Here is a 13,117-nt window from a genome sequence, read left to right on the forward strand (position 1 = left end):
AAAAAAAATAAAAAAATAAAAAAAGAAGGCTGGATTCATCAATTGTTGAAGTGGCAGAATAAATCTATTCATTAAAGAACACAACATTAGGGAAAATGCGATAACAATATTGAAGGTTTATTTTCAGTGGATTCATCTCACGTTTGGATATGTTGTTCAGGACCTTTCCTAGTGCTGTCTGGGGGAAGGGGGCAATTTTTTTCCCTTTTTTTCTATAGTGGTAAAAGTTCCTTTAGTGAGGGCACTGTCCTCTGTCTGGACTCCTGACCTGTAACTTTAGTTACAAGTTCTACCTAACAAGCTGTTGTCATGTATGTGTGTGTGTTCCTATAAATAAGTAAATTCTGTGTTCCTAGTAACTGCATCGGTAGTTTCCAAACTTACTGAAACACAAGCTCATTGTTAGCTCCCTGAATTGACTGTGAACAACTGTGTTTTCATGAGCCATCCTAAATCTTTATAGTCAAACTGGTGATGGAAACAATGCTTCCATTGACCACGCTGAGAACTCTGAACTTTACAGACCAGATGAGTACATCTTCTAACCGTGCTTCTCTGTTTCGGCCTTTCTAAGTCACAGCAAATTCCTTTGCTTTCTCCAGTTTTATGACAATTCCCCATGCCCTATGATTTTTGCTCTTCTTCCCTGACCTCTGTCTGGTGTTTCCAAGTGTTCCTGCTAACGAGATGTCCAGCACACATCACAGAATTGCAGGTATGCTTATAATGGAGATTTGGCACAGAAGCCAATGGCAATTTCATGCACGTGCTTCTGAAGGAATAATTTGACCCCGAGGAAGCCTACAGTTAGACATGGGTGGCATGCATTTGATACCTGTGTGCATTTTTAATTATAGCAAGGTGTGTGTAATTAAAAATGAAGTGTTCGTTTCACTGCTATGTTGTTTTACTGGAATATTTGAAATGCTGGAATAATTGAAATGAGTGGAGATGTGCCCTAGTGGAAGTAATGTAAAACTGCAGCAGGACGAATGTGAAAGTATTCTCCAATAAGTTTTCAGTGTTGACAAGTCAAAGAGTTGCACTGGAGGGGAAGTCATCTCACTGTGTACATCTCACAGCTCCATAGGATGAGCACATGGGCAAACACACAGTACTTTTTCGTCATGGATCAACCAGACTCGTGACCTTTTCAGACAGAGGAATAATTGGCAGATTTAACTAACAATGAATTGATCCCATTATTTAGTATAGAATATTCTACTGATTTCAAAAGAGATGCTTATTAAAGAGGCCAGGTACTTTCTTTCTATCAGTGTTGTGTGTATGCAGGCGAGCAGGGCTTTTATATGGCATCTATGCCAATAGCAGGACAAGTCATAAACACAAACCTTCACACACAGCTAGGTCTCCAAAGATCCTGTTTGCCAATTACAGTAATGCTGATGACATATCTAGTTTAACGCACACAGCATTAAAATAGTCCCCCCCTTTTCTAGGGAAATCTAATTACACCAAGACCAAGCACTCAATCAAACCTGTTATTCTGTGGCTAAACAGCCCAGTGTTAATGCAATTTGAGGAGATCTAGGCCGTGACTGGGAACGTCATGTATTAACAATATCTAATGGGAGCTCCCGTAGGTAAATGAATATGCTAACAAGCAAGGTCGCTGCTAAATCTAATATCTTTAAGCTGTTTAATTCCAAACAGTCCCTTAATAAATCAATTGACCGGGAGAGCTGATGCCCCTATCAATTATTCAAGAGGGCAAATAAATATTTCAGATGATTTGATAGGAAGGCTAGTGCTGGTCTTATAGAAAGCTTTGCATTTCATTAGCCTCTTGCTAAAAGTTTTATAATGTGCAGAACAGTGGTGGTTCTTCTTTATCCAGAAACCCCAACTATGGGAAAGAAGAGGCTGAGGTATCCTGCTTCAGCTGTGTAGTTTGTCAGGGCCTTGATGACAGCTGACTTGAGAAGAGGTGGGAATAGAATCAGGCTTCCTGGTGACAGCTCCTCCAGCCCAACAAATAACGGAAGGAAAATCAGAGCACATTTTCATTTCTGGGGAATCCAAAAGGAAAGTAATCTAAAGAAGCTGGGATTAGTGGTTAATACCATGTGCCATGCTGCCTTTTGTGAACGAGGGAAGTCGTTTGTGTTTGCACTGGATCATTTGTGTGTTTATGTTAACACTGAGCCGTGATTCAAGTTTGCCAAATGCAATTCCCTTGAAGGAAAAGCAGAGTTATTAAAAGAGGTGCTGCCTGTAATTGATCTGCATTAAGTAAGTGAAGCTTGCAAAGTGCTTGAGATACTTGGCTGAAAGAAGCCAAGAGTGCCAAATATTATTCTATAAGAGCAAAGTATTATCATTGTATCTGAAAAAATTGCTGATCATTGAAACATGTGGTTTATTATAAAATCAATAAAGATGAAGTTACAAGAGAGAGAGAAAATGTTACCTGTCGCTAGAGAACAAAGAAGAAGAGGGAAGTCCCTGAGGAAGCTTCTTGTTTAAGTGTGTGTAAATTTGCTTGCCTCCGTCCAATCCATTTATACCACTAATACTGATTAATAGTCAATGATTACTTAACAAGCATTTCAGTTTATGAAATGAAATCTGTGCCATGAAAAAAAAAAATCTATTCCATCATGCGTTCACTAGGTCTGTATATAGAAGTATCTCCCTGTGATGACAAGTCAGGGACTACAACCCTGCCATAGCTGTCTTGCCCAAAACATCTCCTCCGTGGAGTGTCCCTACAGGAATAGGGAGAAGAAATTAGCTTAGGATGTGTATTGACACCAAAGCCTCCCGTAGAGTTTGAAGGATGTTTTGCAAAGATTTCTTCCCCACTTCAAGGGGCATTCTATAGTGTGAGAGAGAGATTATCCAGCCATAAGAGAACTGCTGGTGGGGATGGGGTTTAAAGATGTGATGCAAAGGAAGACTTAAAATCATGTTGGGCATACACTTTCTGAAGGTTGGCTAGAAAAGCACCTGACAATCCAGTGGGTTCTCAGCAGAAGCAGTCTGCCTTACGCCTCTTCTAGGATAGGCTTTTGGTTTCTTTCTTCCTGAATAGCAAGATCCATTAAAAAAATCACTGAATGAAGATCTTCTATGACAGAAGTTTTACATTGCAAATTACTCAGCGAGGTATAAAAGAGAAACCTCAGCTGCTCAAAATCGTATCTTAAATTTGGTTTATTTGGTTTGGTTTATTTTCAGCCTTGTGACTCAATGGAGTAAATGCTCTATGTGAAATCAAAAGTAAAATCTGGTCAGGTTTAAAATCGGATTCAGGGATTTCAGCTCCTGAACTAACTTTTTACTTTGCCTCAGAATACCGCATTATTATGTGTGTGTCAGAGTGAGCCCAGTGTGCCAAAGAAAAAACGCATGGAGAACTGGGAAGAGGAAGTAGGCTACACGTTATAAATATAAAAGCAGTACAGGATATTGAGACAGTGGAATTAATAACTAAATATAAAAATTTGCATCCTAAAATGCTAGATTTTCTGTTTCTACCTGTCTACATTTTCAGTCTGTGACAGACTGTAGATTCTGTTATACCTGGAGACCTTGAGGAGGGTATTTGGAGGATTTTATGAGCATTTTTATGCAGAAAATCATTCCAGGTATATACTGAATCTTCTGTTTCTGAGTAAGGAACGCTGGAGCAAGTACATGACGGACAATCAGGTTCAGACATTACTGAAGTCTTCAGGTTGCCTTTACTCTGATCATTTTAGGCTTCCATGAACTGCAGGGCCTGTACCCATGGAACTAACCACTGAAGCTCTTCTGTGGTGTTCTGTCAGCAAAGCTGGTCCTTGTACTGAAAGTGATTGTGCAAATGTGGTACCTTGCAGAAGTGCATGGAGATGATGTTGACGTCAGTTTTGTCGTTTTATGCCTTTTATTTTTTTTTTTCTTTTAAGCAATACATTGAGAATAATAATGAGGAAGTGCTCATCTAACTCATTCACAAGGTTCTACCTGCCATCCCTTACGCTCAATGAGTATGTGAGGGCACTGTTAGGCGTATGTGCATGTAAATTACCTCTAACTGCACATCTCTATTATAGGCAATTACACTAATGTGCTGGAATGATACATTTAGTGTCTCAGAAGATAGAAACTGGGTGGAGGGCAGACTGATTTGAGGATCAATCTGGATGAAACAAAGAATGGTATTTATTTGGCAGGTCGCTGGGGAGAGCTGGCTAAAACTGCAGAATGAGATAATATTAGCCATTTGATAAGTGAGGTTTGCTATTATTTGGTAGTCTTATTTGCTTTTTTTTAAATAATAATAATGCTTGTGTGTTTCTAGGCTAAGATTGGGAACTCCTGCTGTCTCTGTATAATTTGTCATTATGAGTTGGCAACCAAGGAATGTGCTGAATAGTTAGAGTGTATGCCTCAATTCTGCTGTCAGAATTTGGGTTCGCTTGCTCATATGTACAAGAAAGACCTCAAAATGGCTACCTGTGAGCAAGAAAAGGTGATGTCAGTATTGTCTATGTGGTTTCCAGCAAAACTGCGAAGTGTCTGGTTTTGGATGCGAGGAATTCATTGCACTTGCATCTCTGTGTATTCACCTCTGTGAATTTAAACTCCTGAAGTACTTCTTGAGAGACAATTTTAGTTGGCTACCAAAAAAAAAAAAAAAAAAAGGCTGAATCATAGCAGAAAAACTTTTTGGTTTGTTGGATGTTTGTTCCATCCTGGCTGGCTTTGAGTGTTGAGCTAAATTCTGAGAGTTTTCATGCTTGAGGCTCAAATGCTTTAATTGGAAGTTATGGGAATAAAGTTCTCTCTACTACAACTGCCGTCAACACAGAGCCTTGAGATGTGGAGAGAAAAAATTCTTGATTAGAAGCACCAACAGCCCCCTTGACTACCTCCTTCCAGGGTATCGCCATGACTATGATTGCTGCTGCTGCTTGTTTGTGTTGTAGACTCACCCTTACCGTAAGAGTATTTGGGAAGAGACAGAGAAAAATTGTATGAAGTTACCTATGAACAAGCAAGTGACATGTGTGGTTGTATCACTAGCTAATGCTGATAGTATCGCATGAGTGTTCTAGTTTTGTAATTGTGGATTTAGATGTTGTAAGTCTTGCAGCAAGATTGGGACAGAGGATTTTCACATTACTGGTTTCTATTTCAAATACACAGACTTGAGATGGCAGTGACATATTAGAGATTATTATCTGATAATACAACATATCTCGATCAGATCAACTTATGCAGGTAATTTGTTCTACTGGAACCAGAGAGAATGTAAATACAGAAAACAGGCTCATGAAAATGCATAGTGAAATGAAAGAAAATTGGAAAAAGTAAGCAATCCAGTTGTCTTCTATCTCTGTTACGATAAAGCATTAGTGCTAGTTTCCATGGCAGCTTAAAGAAATCCTGCACACTACAACTTAACACAGGACGCCCTGCAAATGTTGTAGTGGTCAGAAGTGATGGTCGCCCTTCTGAGAATAAAAGTGCTTGATAATGCTGGCTGTGTGATGGTGACAGAGTGAGCACACTTCAGAGTGGCACTGGTGACTGTGATGTGAAAGGGGCATGGGGCACAAGACGCAAGATCAAATGGCAGAACAAATCTATGTGTATTTGTGGGATGCAGGGAGAAGAGGAAAGGGTGGATGGAGGGGAAAGAAAGATAACACTGCTCCCTGTATGGATAAAAGGCAAAAAGTCTTTACGTGCTTTCTGAAGAACTTCCATTTTACTCCAAGGACCTGCTCTTTATGGGGATTTGCTTTGCCTCCTACAGGCTGCTTTAAAGAGTTTTCACATTTTATTTTTGGCTGCACCATGAGAGGATTATTTCTTGATGTTTAATAAATGCAGAGGAGAGATCCAAAGGGCTACGCACGCGCACACACACACACACATATGCGTGCAACGTAGATGTCCAGCAGATAAGTGCAGCATTTTGTTTACAAGGAGATATTACACTGGAAATCCTATTAGCAATCAGACAGTCTGCTGGCTGGATTTAATAAACTTCAACCAAAGGAGTTATTCAAGATGGCATATTAACCCCCTAAGGGCTTGGTTTTACACTGTAGATGCAACCAAAACTTCCACCTACACCACATAGCCTGGAGGTAGATATGTTATATGCAGAAGCAGGGTTTTTCCAGCCCAACTGTTTAAAACCAAAATAGAAATTCACGGTGCCTCCAGGTAAGGCCCTTTTATTGCACTTACATCTGCAACGCAGGGATTCTATTTTAAATTATGCCTTGTTGTCACAAAATCTCACCCCAGCCCCAGATCTTAGTGCCTACATCTTGTCACTGGGAAGGACAGAGGGACATATATGTTTTCAGGGGACCGATTTGGAAAGGGAATGTAGGCAGACAGACTCCAACCCCTCATCATCCGCTCGTGTAAGACTTGCTGCACCATCATAGCTTAAAGACAACAAGCAGATGGAGAGAAGTAGGATGCAACATACACAAATTAAAAAGTCACAGATGTGGTAGGCACATATTCTATTAGATCTGTCTAGAGTTGCTTGAAAAATGCTGGGGATAAAAATTCAAATGTTAGCAGAAAAAAAAAACCAGTGCTGCAATATGTAATATTTTAAACATCATCCTCGCTTAATTCTTCTCAAGACTGGGGATATACGCAGGTGAAACAGAGAGGCTGGGGTTGGAAAACGCTGTGATGAGGACTACAAAGTTGAATGTACAGATCTGTAACATATAAAAGTTGTTTTTTATTTTAAGTGCCTGAGAGCTTGTGTCCTGAAACCTGTTGAGTGTTTGTTCTCTTACGTACTGTCTGCAAAGATCCTGCAATCTGTAATCAACTTGGAGATTTAAAACTTCAGTATTTTCAGTGAGTTGTTAGGTTAATTGAAAATATAGACTCTGGTCCTTAACAAGATTCTGATCTGAATTTTGTTCTGGGCAAGTGCCTCATTATCACAGGATTAGAAAATACTAGAATGATGCAATACTTTATTTCTTTTTTACTTCTCCTTTTTTAATTCTTTTTTTCTAGCCTGTATCTATCATGCATTTTGAGCTATTATCAGCGCTTGCACTCACAGTTTATGACTCCCAGTGTATTTAAAGTCAGTCCTCTCCCCGTCTGCATTTCTAACTGTATATCTTTTCCTGAAGATGAATCATTTAGCACCATCACTCTGATTTTCATTCTCTTTTACTCTCTGTGAACTGAGTTGGTTTGACAAATTCTGATGCTGCCTGAAAATATCTGGCTTCGTTTTATAATATTATTTATTTTTATAGCCAAAAGCCTAGCAGGTGAAGAAAAAAAATGACGACAATTTGGTAAATAATGAACACAGGGATGACATATTGTTTTTCTGCAATGAGGAATAAATGCACTTTATTAAGTGACCTTTCCTCCAGTGGCTGCCAAGAAATTGGAGATAATAAAGCTTTTACTTGCAGAGGAATTTAGTTGAGAGGAGGTATAGCTTAAAAGAAAGGTCCATTGCTTTATTAAAACCTTGTTGCAGTGACATCAGTATGAGACAAAGTGTATTATTGAGACTATTTGTATTGCAGTTTGGTCTTTCTTTAAATTTCTTTATTTTTGTATTTTGTAAATCCTCTGTTTTAATTACTGTTGCAAATGAAAGTTTAATTCCCCACCCTGATACTTTTCTAATTCGGAAATGCTTATCCTGTGTCTTGCTTTCCTCTTCCTTTTCTTTTCAGGAGATGCAGCTTGATGTGAACTGCCCTGGGCTGGTGCGTGCGTGTGAGTGCCAGCTGCTCATGTTTAGCATCGAATCCTTGTGCGATCACAAGCAACTTAATCAGCTTTGCATCTAAAGGGGTTACCATCACTGATGACCGACAGACATCTTTCCACTGGTTTCAGTGTATTAAAAGTCCAATTGAAAGTGGCAGGATGGCTGGGAGAGGATGAGGTGATTCTCTATGTATGAAGATGAGTGCAGTGATGAATCTTTGGTGTGGGAGACCTCTAGGAAAGAGTCATCCCTCTTGTAGGCTGTGCCCAGAGTGATTGCACAACTAAGGCACTTCTATTGTCACTCTATGTTTGTATGGTTTAAAGCTTTTATATGGCAGGTGGGAGCTTCATTTCTAGGAGAAGGTTTCTTTGGATATAGTTGTATTATCTTGCATGAGAGGACACTCGATGGGTGAAATTCCCTTCATGCACTTTGTTTCTTTCCACAATTAAGAATATCTTCTGGTGGTATCTTCTACTCATGGAACTTGCACTCAGGGCCCAGAGATGTGAGTCAGCGGGAGCGAAACACCTCTTCTCACAGGGTGAAACGTGTTCCTTAACCTCGTGGTAGGGATGGACTAGCTTACATGCCAGGCTAATCATCCAATGGCCAATTCCTGGGGGAAGATAAAGCCAAAGCAGATCTAGCTGATGAGATCTATGGCCTTGCTGACATGAAAGAGAATAGATTAGGGACAAACTGTGCCTTAGAAAATCTTGTTTGGACCCAGATACTAACTGCAGGTATATGTATGTATTGTAAAGGATGTCAGATCTCACCTTAAATATGTATGAATGAAAATGAGGTTGGCTACTGGTGAGGGAGACTGGTAAAGGAATCAGAATGTGAGCCCTCAAACCCATTTTGAAGATTTCCACCACCCCCTACCTTCACCCAAGTTACTAAAAGCATCAAGGTAGAGAAAAAGAATCAGAGATATAAAATGCAAGTCGCACTTTTTAATAGATTTTTCTTGCTTTTCCCCAAAGGGTTCAGCTGCAGAGAAAGAGTGGAACATAATAATCCTTAGCATTTATATAGCACTTTACATTTCCAAAGCTCTGTACAAACATTAACTGATCAATCTTCACAACACCCCTGTGAGTTAAGGATGTATGATTAACCCCGTTTTACACTGGGGGAAGCCATAACATTTCAGAGCCTGACTTCCCCATCCCTCCCGAGGTGTGTGGCTCTTGCCAATCCTGCTAGTTTAAACAGGAGCTGTGCCTGATGCTTCTGAACACTGGGTGCTTCGCAACAGCCTCAGGGCTACATTGCCAGCCTGTGGCTGATGATCCAAAGGATCCGTCTTCCCTTCCCTGCTGTCTCCTGCTGATGCTTTTGCACACCTTTATCTTTCAGCCTCCTTGCTGGAGTGGTACTAGTGACTGGAATTTCAAGAGGCAAAACCATACCTGGTTGACATACCTATTTGAATATTGTAAAATCGTCTTTATTTGGAACCCCTAGGGAAAAGCCTATTACCCCAGTGTCTTTTCCTTTTTCTTCCTTTTATTTTTCTCTTTTTCCAAAACCTGGAGTGATTTAAAATGAAATGTAATCCTATATTGAGTGAAAGCACACAAACACAATGATATGTCTGCTACTCAATGCCTTTCTTCCCTTTTTCAATCTTGATAATTTTCTGTGTTTTAGGGAAAATGGCAAGTAGAGTAGGGGATTAATGCAAAAAATGCTTTTTTTTCCCCTAGCATAGAACAAAATAGATGTCTTCAACATGAAATCTTGGTGTAAATCGTTGAATTGTATTAGCCTTTTAATGCTTCCTTAGTTTACGTTCTCCGAACATGGGATACTTCTTACAGCCAAGCTCTGCTTTTGCAGGAAATGGAACTGTGAGGCAATGCTGTCATTTTGCTTGGCTCCTCGTTTTGCTCCTAGGCTTTGGTCACCCGCGCCACAGGTGCATCCACATTAAATCATGCTGGCTTTCCTTTAGGAAAAAGAAAACACACCCAAGTGTGGCCAGAAGAGATTTTTTCCGATGTCATGTCGTACAGTCAGGGATGGCTCCATGTAACGTGCAGCTGGATCACCAGGATGGGAGCAGACATTAACAGAGGACCTCAGCTTTACTGAACTCTGTACTGCAGAGCTTTGAGAAGAAACTTACTGCCACTTGGTCTTCATCATCAATGTTCACCCCTTTAGGCATCCTAATTAGCTTGAAGAATATTGAATCTAGTCAGGGTTTCTTGCTCTCCTCTATCTTAATTAGGTGTTAAGGAGGTAGAAAGAGGGTTCGAAATAAGATTGATGGAGAAAAGAGATGGATGACCAGTTCCCTCAACATGTATATGTTTGTTTGTTGGTAAATCAAGTTTAAGAATTTTCTCAAAGGTCATCGCTTTGAGTATTTTCCATGTATATTCATTATTTACTTACCTGGATACTACAGTAATAGGAAGCTCTGGATTCATACTCTATTTCTGGATGAAAACTGCTACTTCTTTGCTGGAATATGACCTGTGGCCTATTTCTTTTCATGTGTATTATTGAATTTTCTGATTTGGGAGCTGTGCAAAACAGCTTTTCATTCTGAATGCTAATCAAAAGGCTGCGTTAATTAAATATACTTCTAATGAAACTAGTTTGAAATGAGACATGAGGAGCTAGAGTCTGCCCCTTCTTAAGATAATGAAAGAGATTGAAAGGATTAAAATTTCTTTGGTGGGGAAGCTGGTGGCTGATTTAGGGATGAGCATTATTATCATGAAAGCTTATAAAATAAGATCATCTTCTGATATCCGTGGTACCTGAAGTCAGCAGAGTCCCTCCAGATTTGCAGTGGTGGAAGAGAGGCTCTGCATTTGGGCCCCGACTACTTAAAAATATGTAGTTGCCCTTTAAGATGTAAATCTATTGAAATCCAACCTTAGACATTGCCGGGGTCACTCTGCTTATTACTTTATGACATTTCCAGATTAAAGGTGCAGTGGGGGCTCACATTAATTTGCTTTATGTTTGACTAGAAATGCTTCCCATCACTATTAGAGCACACTTGGAGCTCTCTTCATTTTAGAACGCTTGTCAGTCATTTGAGAATGATATGCCCTACGTCTGGGATGAATAAGCACATCATATATTAGGCAGAGGCTTTTTCTCTGGAGAAGCTCAAAAGAACTGACAACTACTTCCAAGAAGGTGAATAACATACACAAGGCCCAGCGGCTGAATGAGGGAAGAGTGAAGAAATATTCTGCTAAAACATAATCTGCTGTGTTGATTGAAAGTATCCAGGCAGTTTTCTCATGACAGCAGTTTTTAAAGACTCAGTTCTATGGGAATGGAGAAGAAATGGGGACCAGCGCTTCCACATACACCTCTAGTCTGTGGTGGGTAACAAAGAGATCTTCCATAGAGAGCCTGTAGATGTCTGTGCAGTCCACAGTGTTTCGGACTACGGATCACCCTGTAGATTTAAAGGAGAGGGAAAAGCCTATTCCAGACAGAGAACATTGTTTATTTTGTATTTCACTTTTTTTTTTTTTTTTTTTTAAATAATAAGTTCTATAATTTGTTTCAATAATTTCCATCTTGAAATCTTTTCTAGTTTTGATATCTATTTAGCAGCTGCATGCATGTTAGGCCTTTATGGGAAAAAAAAAATTAGATCTGAGGGTGAGAATGACAAAGTACCCAGTATTAACACTCATTGGGTGTTAATTTCTGGGTAGTATTAAAGGACACCTACCATGGGAAGTATTTTTACCTTGTTTATCAAGAGGAAAATGCTGTCTGTGGTTTTGCTGATGCTGCTCTACTGAGGCAGGACTTCTGCTGAACGTCGCAGCAAAAATCCCTTTATGGTTCTTCAACCAAGTGACCTCCCAGGGAAGATGTCTGGGTCATAACTCCCACAAAAACTGTATGTGGGGGAAAGCAAAAGGAAACACATCTCAGTATTTTTCTTTTAAAACTTTGGCGCTGTTTGAACATGAAACTTGGAGTCAGTTGCTGAAACACCTTCCTCTAGAAACACAGGTCGTGATTCTGAGGGAGATGAGTGAAGTCCTCATACCTCAAAGCCACAGAATTGTAAGTACTGCCAAAACAGGATGGGCCTGAGCCTTTACTTATACATAGAGCGAGTAGAATTGCCTGTGGATTTGACATTCATTTGACATAGCTTGTGCTTTTACATGTCTGGCTTTCCTCGCCAAGGTTTCATAGGATTGTGCACTTCAGTCCAAACTGCTGAATTTCGTGCAGTTTAATTATACCTCACTTTTAGTTATACCTTTTTATGTTTTCATATAGCAATCATTTTTTTTATTTAAACATCCATTAGGCCATGTATTTATTTTTCTATAATCAGCATTTATCCTCTGAATACGTTCTCTGAGGGATGTAATGACAACATAGATAAAGTATCATCAAAAATATGACACTCCTGTGGAGGGAAATTAGAACCATAATGAACAACACAGAGGCTCTCAATTTTTATGCACAATTAATATGGCTCCTTGCAAAGTATGTCATAAGGACTCTGAGTTTTCAGCAGGTCTGTGTGTCTGTCTTAATGGCTGTGAGCAATTCACCTATTCCTGTTAAGCACCTCTCCAAAAGAAATAGAAACCCTCTGCAGCTGCAGATCCGCGTTCTCCCAACAGCTTCAGCCACCCTCACTGCTATAATTCTCTGGAGAATCTGTCTCTATTTTCTGCTCTACATGATATCCTAAAACATTTTACAGGGCAATATAAGCTGGTAAATACTCACATTTTCACAAAATGTGTGTAAGAACTGCAGCAACCAAGTGACTTGTGCATACCTACTTTTAGCTCTTAAGTGCTCCATCCTCCCTCACTCCTCCTTCAGCTTAATGTCCTAACCTCAGTGATCCGCAGAATAATATAGCTTAATATATGGCTGAATCCATTCCTGAGATTTTATCTTTCCTTATATTAACTTATCCATAGATGATCTTGCAGTGATGGCATATGTTGGAGACAGTCATTTTTAAAGCCATCTGCAGCTGGTTCTTGTGTGAATGCTGCACCCAGCAACTCATGATTCCTCTTCACTACTAATTATTTCCTATGGCTTTTAATACTGCTCTGAGTCTTAGAATAGCTCTGAATGATGATAGACATATATTATTATTACAGGTTGTATTAAGCAGCCGTAGCTCAAGTTCTAATTACATTACCCTTCAGCCACGGCAGCAGTAACACTTGGTTTGGTTCTTGAGTTTCTAGGAATAATCTCACCAGTACTTCTTAGTTAGACTGCAAGGTCAGGGAGAAAGGAAATTCTGCCCTTCTTTTCACGTAGGATCTGAGAGGATATGTTGTAAAAAGGGACAAAACTGGTCACAAAAAGAGAGGATTAAAATGAGAGGCTCCA

General features: G+C 39.7%; 1 long non-coding RNA gene across 6 annotated transcripts in view; it reads left to right on the forward strand.

Moving 5' to 3' along the window:
* The window catches only part of LOC122163423, a 267,157-nt gene that overhangs the window by 246,244 nt on the left and 7,796 nt on the right, over positions 1 to 13,117 (forward strand). For all 6 annotated transcript variants that reach the window (XR_006169904.1, XR_006169905.1, XR_006169902.1 and 3 more), the window contains exon 6: positions 7,701 to 7,915. This is a non-coding gene — a long non-coding RNA (uncharacterized LOC122163423). The remainder of the gene's footprint in view (positions 1 to 7,700; positions 7,916 to 13,117) is intronic.

This window comes from Centrocercus urophasianus, unplaced genomic scaffold (genome assembly GCF_019232065.1).
Source record: "Centrocercus urophasianus isolate 14NV4802_14NV808 unplaced genomic scaffold, USGS_Curo_1.0 seq_23, whole genome shotgun sequence".
In the NCBI taxonomy this organism is placed as follows: domain Eukaryota; kingdom Metazoa; phylum Chordata; class Aves; order Galliformes; family Phasianidae; genus Centrocercus; species Centrocercus urophasianus.